The 10920-nt window shown below is 50.3% G+C and overlaps 1 long non-coding RNA gene across 1 annotated transcript; it reads right to left on the reverse strand.

Annotated features, from left to right (window-relative positions):
* Positions 1–2739: 2739 nt before the first annotated feature.
* Positions 2740–3285, reverse strand: LOC144775715 (uncharacterized). The gene is made up of 3 exons (XR_013600562.1): positions 3228–3285; positions 3077–3135; positions 2740–2975 (listed from the first exon to the last, which is right to left on the reverse strand). It is a non-coding gene; the product is annotated as an uncharacterized LOC144775715 (long non-coding RNA).
* Positions 3286–10920: the final 7635 nt, after the last annotated feature.

Genomic DNA, 10920 nt, shown 5'->3' on the forward strand with positions numbered 1-10920 from the left:
GGTCTTATCTAATGCCAAACTTAAAAAAGACCTTAGATAAATACAATACATCTACAGAGATTGTGTTAAGCATGCAATTAATCACATTCTTGCACAGTTTATGCATCCAATCGCAGTTTCGAGAATAATTGCAAAGTCAGTAACATACTGAACCATTAACCATGCTTTCCCTAGACTTGCAGCAGTCTGCATTCCAGACAAAGGTTTGCACCATTGGTAAAATGAATGTATCCCTACACAAATCAGACCAATACCAAAATCCTTCTACTAATGAAACCCCTTGCATAGTGTGCCACATAGCTAACATTTTATGCTTTAACCAACTGTCAATTACCATATGTGACACTTCCTATTAACCTTGGAGGAACACAGTGGCGTAGCTAGGGTGCCATGGGCCCTAGTACAATCAAATAAAATGAGCACACATTGTACCCAGTTGGGCAGTAAATAATCATAGCTGGGGTGCAGTGGGATGTTAACACCACTGGACCCGTTGCTACTGCATCTACTGCACTAATTAAGACGATATCTTAAGACCTGACTGTCCAATTGACCCTAATTTCTTTACCTCTGGACTAGCTACCGTGCATTAAGTGACAAGACGCCCTTCGGCAATGATGACCCTGATGGTTTATGAAACAAATGTGTCAAATCCATAATTTGGTGGAAAACACTGCGGTTGTAGAATCACAAAATTCCAGTGGCTCTGCCTTGGAGCCACTTCAAACCTCGTCGCATAATGACCATTCAAACTTAAGACAAAAACCTCTTCACAAGGCACCAACGTGCATTGAAACCTTCCTTGATAAGCTTGGATTTTCACAATGTTGGGCAAGATGGGGCTCTTTCAAACTGTCCTCATGTAAAATAAAAGTCCTCATGATAGTGTTGAACCCGACAAAGCCTGTTACGAGCATTACTAAAACTGCAGACCCATTGACACAGATCTAATGAACTGAGGTCCAGACATAGTAAGAATCAGATTTTGTGATTGGGAGTTTTGCAACCTGTAAAGAATTTTACGAAACAGCCTAATTACTAATAGAAGCAATTGATGATGCCCCATCATAGACTGGAGAGACCTCCCCCTGCCATCATGCCGTGCTCATAGACTGGAGAGACCTCCCCCTGCCATCATGCCGTGCTCGCGCACACGCCTTGTAGGCAGTCAGGAGACACAAACACAAATGCGCGGAGAACAGAGAATGGAGGGAGAGTATCTCTGCGAATTGTCGGCGGACAACTATGGATCAGCTGCGGGGTGCTATCCAAAACAGCCTAGCATATCTTTTTAGGTCAAGTCTAGAGCCAGCGCGCACGCGCTGCTCTGCAAGACTTATTGAAGAGGAGTAGGGAATAGAAGCCCCGCCCATTCTCCGCCCATATTTTCCATTGGCTTTTTTCATTGTCCGTCCTAAATGCTGCCTTCTGATTCACCAATAGGCTTGCTAGTCCCTTCTTAGTACCGCCTCCTCTTCATTTGTCACCTCCCATGGTGACTGGCCCCTTTACTTCGGTTGTTATACGGTGCTGTTATTGAGCCTGTGAGCAGTGTTTTCTTTAATGGGGTTCTCCTACCGCAGGCACAACATGCTATGGTGCCTTCTTTACTCCCCCCTCCCTCCTATTGTCGTGTCTTCTTTTCCCCTCCCGGCCCTCCCTCCTGTTGTTGGTGACTTCTCACACCCACACCCCTGCCCACCCTTCTGTTGTCCGTGCCTTTTCGTCTACCCTGGCCGTCCGCCTCCCGTTGTCCGTGCCTTCTCGCCCCCGCCCACTCTCCCTCCTGTTGTCTGTGTCTTCTCTCCCCCCTCACGTTGTCCGTGCCTTCTCCCCCTCCCCCATCTCATTAAAATGACCCCTCTTGTAACTCTGTGCCCTTGTTGGGTGCTGTGTGGAAATCTGCGTCCATCTGTCTCTCCAGCAGCTGCATCTTCTGACTCCGGCTATTCTTTCCCTGTTTATTAATGTTCAGAAACCACTTGTAAAAAGAGGCGGCCTAGGGAAAAGAGGAGGGTCACAATCTGAAGGAGGGAGGGGCGGTGATGCCTAAGGGATTGGAAGCTCATTTTAATGTCCAAGTGTGTTAAATGCCTTTCCACTGTGCTACCATGTTGATACAAACTTAAAACACTATGGGATTGATTAGGATGGCGGCCGGATCACAACCCGATCTACCCCGCCATACTATAATGGCAGGGGGTATCGCGGCAGATGCAAGGTGCGTCCACCGCTTTTCCGCCAGTCGGCAATCGTTCCGATTGCAGGCTGGGCAGACTTAGGCCACAATATGGTGGCGGTGCCTTGCAGGCACCGCCATTCATATTAGGATGTGTGGCTTTCAAGGCCTTTCTATGGTGGCGATACCGCCATGGAAATGCAGAAAAAACAACCAGGGTTTGGACTCATACTCAGTAGGGCTGAGCCACATTCAATACTAAACAAAAAAGAATGCCACTACTGATCCAAACTTAGACCTTATTTACAACATAGCCACATAGTCCTAAACACCCATGACCATTGAGTTGTTTAAAATCTCAGTTTTTTATTTTAGCAAAGATTCATTACTCTTTAACAGCTGTTTAATGAATTGTTTGACAAAAATATTCACACTTTATACATTACAAAATACAAAACATGAAAAAGTCCCACATTCTCACAATTAAATATCTCACATTAAATCACATTCAAACTTGCAATCTAAATTTCACACTTCTACTGACATACACCAATTCACACTAGACACTCATCCATCCTTCCATCCTAACCAAGCTATAATAATTTCTTATATCTTCAACATAAGTATTTTTGGTGAACTAATAAATAATCACGAGACCTATGGTACATAGATTACACAATTATTCTAAACATCAAGAACACTTTCAATGATATAGAAACACTCTATAGGTCAGAACTAGCAGGTCGACGCGTTTCAAACTCCCCAAGTGAATGGTGTTCTCCTCAGGACCAACAAGCTGAAATGACACAAACGACATATAATTCTCAATTACTCTTATGAACATAGTGGGTGCTCCTGCCTCCCTTTCCTGACCACCTCCAAGTGTCTTGAGCTTACCTTATTCTCTTTAAATAGATCAGCCGATCTATTTCACTCCTGACCACATGATCCAAGATCTGTAAACACAAATTGTGGGCAGACTCACAAAACCATCCAACAAAGCCAGATACACCAACAATTGCATCTTAAACCCCTAGCTACGACTTACTCGAATCACACAGAGTTCCCAAGACAATCCAAAGTTGCTTGAAGCGGGGATTGTGCTCTACACTGCACCAAAAAAGAAGAAAAAAACTTAAGACTACTGCTCCTCTAAGCGTAATGTTAGTAAAACAAGTAAAGACTTGAGCGGCTAGTCGCTTCTACTGCCTTCTTACTTTCACAAATACTGCTAATGAAATGCCCCATGGTGCCGTATCTTCTATCGAATTGGTGGATTCAATAGTCACATCAGGGCCACAAGAACCCCCGCCCCACAAATGCCCAAACCCGCAAATAACACAAAGACACAAGTGTTAGGTTTGGGAAAAATTGCTGCAGGTTTATTACATACAACATATGTAATGACGGTGGGTTAACTTACGGGCGATCCTAGGGCAGGCCGCATTCTCGCCACCTGCCCGCCTGTTGAGCCAAACAACACAGTGGCGAACCACCCAACTGTTGCACAATTACCATAATTATACTGACACGCCCATTGCTGGGCGTGACTAGGCAAACCCCCGGTTGCACAGGCCCACAACCGCCCGAAGGACTACTGGGGCGCCGACACGAATTCCTGCACCTCCCATGAGGTTACAGGTTAGGCTCTGAGGTTATGCTCTGGCACCCCTATGTGCCCGCTGACGTCCAGCGTTTGCACCTCTCTTCTTCCGGATCGCCCAGTAACTCCGCCTGCAACGAAAAAAGGAACACATTAAAAGCTCCCCCCGGAGCCCCCTCAAGCAGACACTCTGGGTTAGAGGAAGGGCGGGAAAAGAGTGTCCCAACATGGAACTGCGACGTCCGGAGCGGCAAAGGGGCCTCCCCAGCGGGGCAGAGGTCTGATGTACTCCAGACGGCTCCTCCCAGCCGCCCCGGACGTGCATCACTTACCAGTCTCCACCAACCAGGGGAGACTGCCTCAGGTGAGGAAACAACTGCGTCATGCGGGGGCGGGACAGCCCTCCGTGACTAGTGGCCCGCCCTCCTTATGGCCACTGCATGGCCTCGGGCAGGCGCATAGTCACATCAGGGCCACAAGAACCCCCGCCCCACAAATGCCCAAACCCGCAAATAACACAAAGACACAAGTGTTAGGTTTGGGAAAAATTGCTGCAGGTTTATTACATACAACATATGTAATGACGGTGGGTTAACTTACGGGCGATCCTAGGGCAGGCCGCATTCTCGCCACCTGCCCGCCTGTTGAGCCAAACAACACAGTGGCGAACCACCCAACTGTTGCACAATTACCATAATTATACTGACACGCCCATTGCTGGGCGTGACTAGGCAAACCCCCGGTTGCACAGGCCCACAACCGCCCGAAGGACTACTGGGGCGCCGACACGAATTCCTGCACCTCCCATGAGGTTACAGGTTAGGCTCTGAGGTTATGCTCTGGCACCCCTATGTGCCCGCTGACGTCCAGCGTTTGCACCTCTCTTCTTCCGGATCGCCCAGTAACTCCGCCACAGCCCGTGCGGTGGTACCCGCTGCCGCACGGGCCCCCCACCATTGCTACTACTTTTTACCTGCAAACTTTGCTCAGGAAAGCTTCCTCCGATCGCGGAGGTCACGGGTCTATGCCCACAAGCGAGATGAACACCATCTGCCTAAATTAACCCCTGACCTACAACCTTAGCTCTGCAGAGCTACTAGCCAGTCCAAGGACCGGACCAATGACAGGGGGCACTTTCCAGCTCCAAGCGACCTTAGCTCCTGACATGAACAGTACATGCAACAAGGAACCAAGACCCCTCTGCATCTAATCTGTAGACCCCCGTGGGTCCTAGACATAGATAGACCATCCCCGGTTCGAGCGGCCATACTAACAGGAAGGACCTAGGGGGAGGAGGGGCCCCTACTGCTGAACGCCCTCCTTATCATAAATAGGCGTTCCAGCACATACCACTGGAACTCGAAACACCACCTTACACCAAGCGATAGAAGACTACACCCAGGTGAAGTTACAGCAACTGCTGCAACGCCGTCCTCTGCATCACCTTTGGGAAGGTGTGCTTACGTAGCACGCTTGTGCTGCTGTACTCAAAAAGAGCACAGGGGCATTGGCGGGATCGGCACAGAATATACTATGTAACTTGGGTGAAGTCCCAACCTATGCTAAATCCAGGATATATATCAAGTATTACCGCAGACATCACCTGCCCTCTTGGGTTTAGTCTGAAGCAGCTTAGGCCATGCTACCACTAAGATAGCTTGTCTGTAGGTTGACTTACAACCACCCACCAGGGTATGCTGAATGAGACCAAGTGTCCCAAAGAGATCCTGACCTGCATCAAGGCACGCTGCAGAAAACAATGCCCCTCTGACACTACTCAGCCTATATCCCCGAATGCAATCCCACTACAACCATAGTGTAGACTATCTCAGGTTCGTGAGGCCATACCCCTGGCAAAGACCAGGTGACGAGGGTGCCACCCCTGCTAGCATCTCTCCCTAAAAATTCAATAGGAGAACCGGCACTTGTCACTGAGATCCACTACACACCTTCGCACAAAGCATCAGCAGACCACACCCAGTGATGTACGACTATTGCCGAAGCGCCATTCTCCAAATTCTATTGTAAAGTTGTGCTTAGTTCACTCTTGTGCAACTATATTCACGAGGAGTACAGAGGGATATTTCAGTGCGCCATGCAAAATTGGTATAAAAACTTGCGTGGCGGACTTAGATAGATATACTGGATTGCCACAGAAAACATCTGGTATCACATGCCCACCAGTACAGTCTGGAGGACCGAACCAAGGGGGGGGGGGCAAATAGAAGACCAGAAATGTCAGGCCAGCTTCTCACTTCGGGAGGGGCAAAAAGGGGGGAACAAAGGTTACTCTGGTTCATTCATGCGGCAGTTCCACGCAAGTCAAGGGAGCCCCACCCTACTACCGGTGATGGAAAGGCCGCGTGACCACCCTGATAGGAGCCCCTCGAGCAAAGCCACCACCCATAATAGAAAAGAGCAAAGGGGTGAAGGGATACCAGGTGGCAAATTCTATCTTGAGTCTACTAGGGGCCCACCTCCTAGGTATACTTGACAGTCAATGCGCAGGCTGGGCTGAGGCTGCAACAGATGTTACACTTGCACGTAAAATGGGTGTGACACTGCAGTCTGTAGACTCTGCATTCTACCGGGAGGCAGCAAACTGTAACATGTATGATATTAAGGAGCCCAAATACAATTATCCACACAGCCATATATGAGCCACGTGACGCGGCCCGGGGATCCCCCTAGCGCACTGGACGTGAAAACCTATGGATTGCCCGTTCTACTGTATTAGAACAGACCCAATAGACGCCAAATGCATAACATTGACTGAAAATTAACACCTATGGCACACTGATTCCACACTGACATGGACTCCGTACATACTGTTCTGACAGTCGCAGCATTATCTAGTTCTGAGATAATGTCAGATGGAGTCCCGATATCGCTACAAATGGCCTACGGGTGTATGCGGGCAGGAGTCCATTCCCATACGTGTACACTGAGCGCACCATGACGCGCTTCTCTTGGACCGTGCAATCATACCTACGTCTGATGTGCACCCATGACCCAATACTCGGCCCCTCACAATGCGGGTGACAGGCGCTCATTCACATGCGTGCTGCGCACCCCATCTCCTATACACCAGCAATCGTGTGCATATTGTCCACACTATGCAGTAGCATTTGCTTGGCTGGTGTGTCGCATATCCTAGAACTGGATACTCAGTCGCCTATACATACTGGTCCCTCGTGCATAGCTGGCTTCCCGATTGTCTAAGAAACACAAATCTCTACCATGGGCACACAGTTGCAAGTACACATAAGTCACCTCATACCATCCGAGCAAGCTGCAAGCCTAATGTAACACACCTCTAGCTTGCTGCATGCCTGATGTATCACACCTTTTTGCACAGGGGCAGCCAATCACACGTCCACATCGGCAGCCTAATGCAGTGCACGCTAGCTGAAGGCCCGGTGTGCCGCACCACAAAATGCAGGTACTCAAACCCATAAATAAACTGCGTATATCATCTCAGCACATATGCAGGCACCCAGGATAAACTTGCTGCGCAATGCACCACGTCTCTAGTGGGAAACATAGGCCGCGTCCCAACGCGTTGACATACCCCTTATGCGGGACCCTACAACATAATTCAGGAGCCCTCTAGCTTGTCCCTAGCTAAATGCCCTATGGGGGACCGGTCTGATCTAATGAATTGGCTGTGGGGCCACAAGGCCACCGACTAATGTACCCCAAATATGCCGCAGGGAATTCTATGTCATAGGTGCTAAGCCTACAGGCCAGGAGCCCCATAGAAGTGTGGTCCTTTAACCCCTGCTGCCCTGCAAAACTTGAACTGGCACTAGGAATGCCGAAAAGCACCGGGGAACCGAGCGCTCACCTCGCAACAGGTCCGAGACCCCAGACCACACATACGTGCTGCGAGGCACCGGGATGACGAGTCAATTGCCCTGAATTTTATAATTTACAATTATGTATGGCGCGAACCTACCCGACGGGATCGCGTGCGACGGCCACGGGGCGCGACCCCATGACCCCCGCCCCGAATCGGCGGACCTCTCCTAGCCCAATGCTAACGCGAGGTACCTATTCAAATCGAGTGACAAGAATGTGGGGAATATCAGGGTGCAGGCCGACAGGGTGTAGGCCGTCCCCAAGCCTTTACGTATGGGCGCTACCCCCGGGATTGCTACCACTTGTGACCAGTGAGAGGTACAGACGCTCGTGTTCCCCGTCAGGGGAAGCACTCGCTACCAATTGCCAACGTGTTGACACGCCTCCCACCACTGCGCCGCGTGGGGGGGGGCGACCCTGCCCACCGGCAGGTGGCCGAGCATCTGACTCAGAGAGGCCCGAGACCCCAGAGGCATAAGCCCTAACCTCTGTACTACCGCTCCAATATGCAAGGATGGTGGGCGTCTGGCACTGCAGGGAGGAGGCTGAGCTCCTACGTGTAAAGCGCGATGCACTACCGAGCCGCACAGCGCTACCAGGGGGGGGGGCCTAACTCACCGGAGGAGGCCACCAGCTAGAGCATGAAGAGCATAACCTGTGCCAGGACACTGAACCGCTAAGGCGGAGAACCAAAGCACGCTCCCTCGTGAGGATCTTGGCGCTTAAACATGTTTATGCTGTTACCCGACCCGATGGGACTGGCAGCGGCAGGAAAGGGGGGGGGGGCTCATCTCCATCTCTGCATGCCCCCTCGCGAACTACCCCCTATCACAGGCTGAGGAGGGCAGACACCCAAGCCAGGCTAGTCCACCCTGCCATTCCCGCAACTATCTACCGGGGAAACCACCCTAATAACATACTGCAGGCGTGCCTACGATCAATGGGGGCAGGGCTACCCGTATCCTTCCGAGCAGAAGGCGCTGTGCTGACATACTGCGCGGTTAGTATTCTCATGTTGCCTTCGTGCTGGGAGTCCACGTTATATATTCGTAGCAAAATAATTGAGGAGGGAAAGACGCATAGGACGCGCATCGACAAGAAGTGCCGGGGGGAACTGGTAGGCAAAACAAAACGAACGGCCGCAACTGGCGCCTGCTCCTGACCGAGGAACATGAAGGAAGCGCTTTAGAACCTCGCAACCGGACGCCTGGCCAAGCAGCACATAACTGCGCAGAGGAACCCTGCATTACGGCTGCATTACAGTAGCAGAGGCAACCTATGATTTATAGGCACGATAGACCTATTACGCCTAAATTCGCCTCCTAAACCGTAAAAGTGATGCACTTTACTCGTGCACATCTGTTCATCCTTTCATACCTGAACTGATAGCACTCATCACTTATCCATACATCACTTATCAATACACCCTTCCCTGTACCTAAACAGGTATCATTCTAAAATTGTAGCTACCAGGATAGCTCCGGTCTCGATACCTCGCGCATCGTCTACAGCAAACCTGTAGAGATAATAAAGGAACAATCTTCGACGCAGATCGAGCCGCAACACCGGTATGCCCGAATACCCGAACGTGATTGCGTTATTGCTAAACCCACACTGCGACCCGGGCCTCGTAATACTAATGCCTTACGATACTATACACGTATTTTCATAATGACAGTAGGAACAAATTAGCACATGTAATCGGCGTACCCCTCATGCAGAAAATATGCAACGCCACGTGTTATAGTAAACAAGTCACTCGATTGGGCCTCAGGATGCTATGGCCCACTGATACTATACACCATCTATAAAACGCATCAAATTAATGCATGAGAAACCATCTCATTAAAGAGCATGAGAGACCACTGTGCACAACCATACATCACCGGGAAAAGTCCACTCCAAAGGAATCCCCGTGTAAAATTAAATAAATCTCCCCGTCCGGCAAACAGTCGAAGCCACGCTCCCGTGAGACAAGATGGCCGCCGAGAGAGGGGGGGGGGGGGGGGGTTTGCTACAGAACATGGCCGCGCACAAGTGCCATTACAACCCCGCCGAACACTGGGAAAATGGCCGCTCAGCAGGGGGGGGCAATATCCTACAAACCAGGTCCCACGCAGCCAAATAGCCATAAACACGGTCAAATAAGCCAAGATGGCCCTAAGCATGGTCGCCGCGGTAAGAGGCAATGCAACCCTGCCAACAATTGGCAATTAGCCGCTTCGCAAAGGGGGGGGGGACCAATACCTAACATACCAGGCCCAACCGCCTGTGAGCATCCAGGCACTGAATAGCCGAGACCCCCGATGTCAAGCGCTTATGACGGAGTATCAAACCTTCCAAAAGTACCCGCCTAAAACGTAAATGCGTGGAAAACATCCTGGATACAGAGTAGCTGCTGGCCCCGGCGCGAAACAGGAACAACCCACCACATGCGGGAAATACCAGAAAGACAAAGACACATGATCGTCATGAGTGTAACCGGGCACCCTGCAAACCCCAGGCACTTCCCCTGAAAACCGACTGCCACCTTCTCTAAACATAGTAGGGACGAAAATTATATAGAGAACAATTTCGACATTTAGAATATTTGTCATTTCTAAATGGCTGCAGGCAGTCTCGAACCGAGGGATAAGCCGTTTGTAACACTCATGGCTGTACGTGACACGTGTTCCACTGCTTCCCGACTGAAAAAGCCCCACCTACCCATGCAGGACGCGGACTTAGTCAGGCCTAGGCACCCGACAAAATACAATTTACTGACGGAAGTTGAAATGCTCGGGGGGAGGAACTTCCAAACCGCCCCGGAGGACACGAGGTGCCCTAGCGATACACGCATGCACAAGAAGCAATCGCAGAATTTGGCAGGGAATATCGAGAACTCTAGGCAAACAATAAGAGTTAAAGTCAGTTAACGACCCACACTGGCAAATCATAATTACAGAGTGCCCGCCCAGCCACGGGCAACTTGCCCAAGATGGCCACATCCTCTCCTCCTGCCCTAGACCTCCGATTTGCGGACAAGTCACAGTCCGTGTTACCTAAAAGGCACTTGTTCCTATCATAGTAAACCTGATAAATCAATCGACTCCTCGAAAAGTTCATAAACATAAGCATAAGGAGGGGGCCGTCTCACAGCCGCTGGAGGCACGACATGAAGGAGGCTATGAAGACACATAGTAAGCGTGGAGCTTACCGCTACAAAAAGGCGACTCAGCAGAATGCAGCCAGACCGACTAACAACCAAAAGTGCTACAACCGAGAACTCACCGTCAAG

Source organism: Lissotriton helveticus, chromosome 1_1, assembly GCF_964261635.1.
Source record: "Lissotriton helveticus chromosome 1_1, aLisHel1.1, whole genome shotgun sequence".
Lineage (NCBI taxonomy): Eukaryota > Metazoa > Chordata > Amphibia > Caudata > Salamandridae > Lissotriton > Lissotriton helveticus.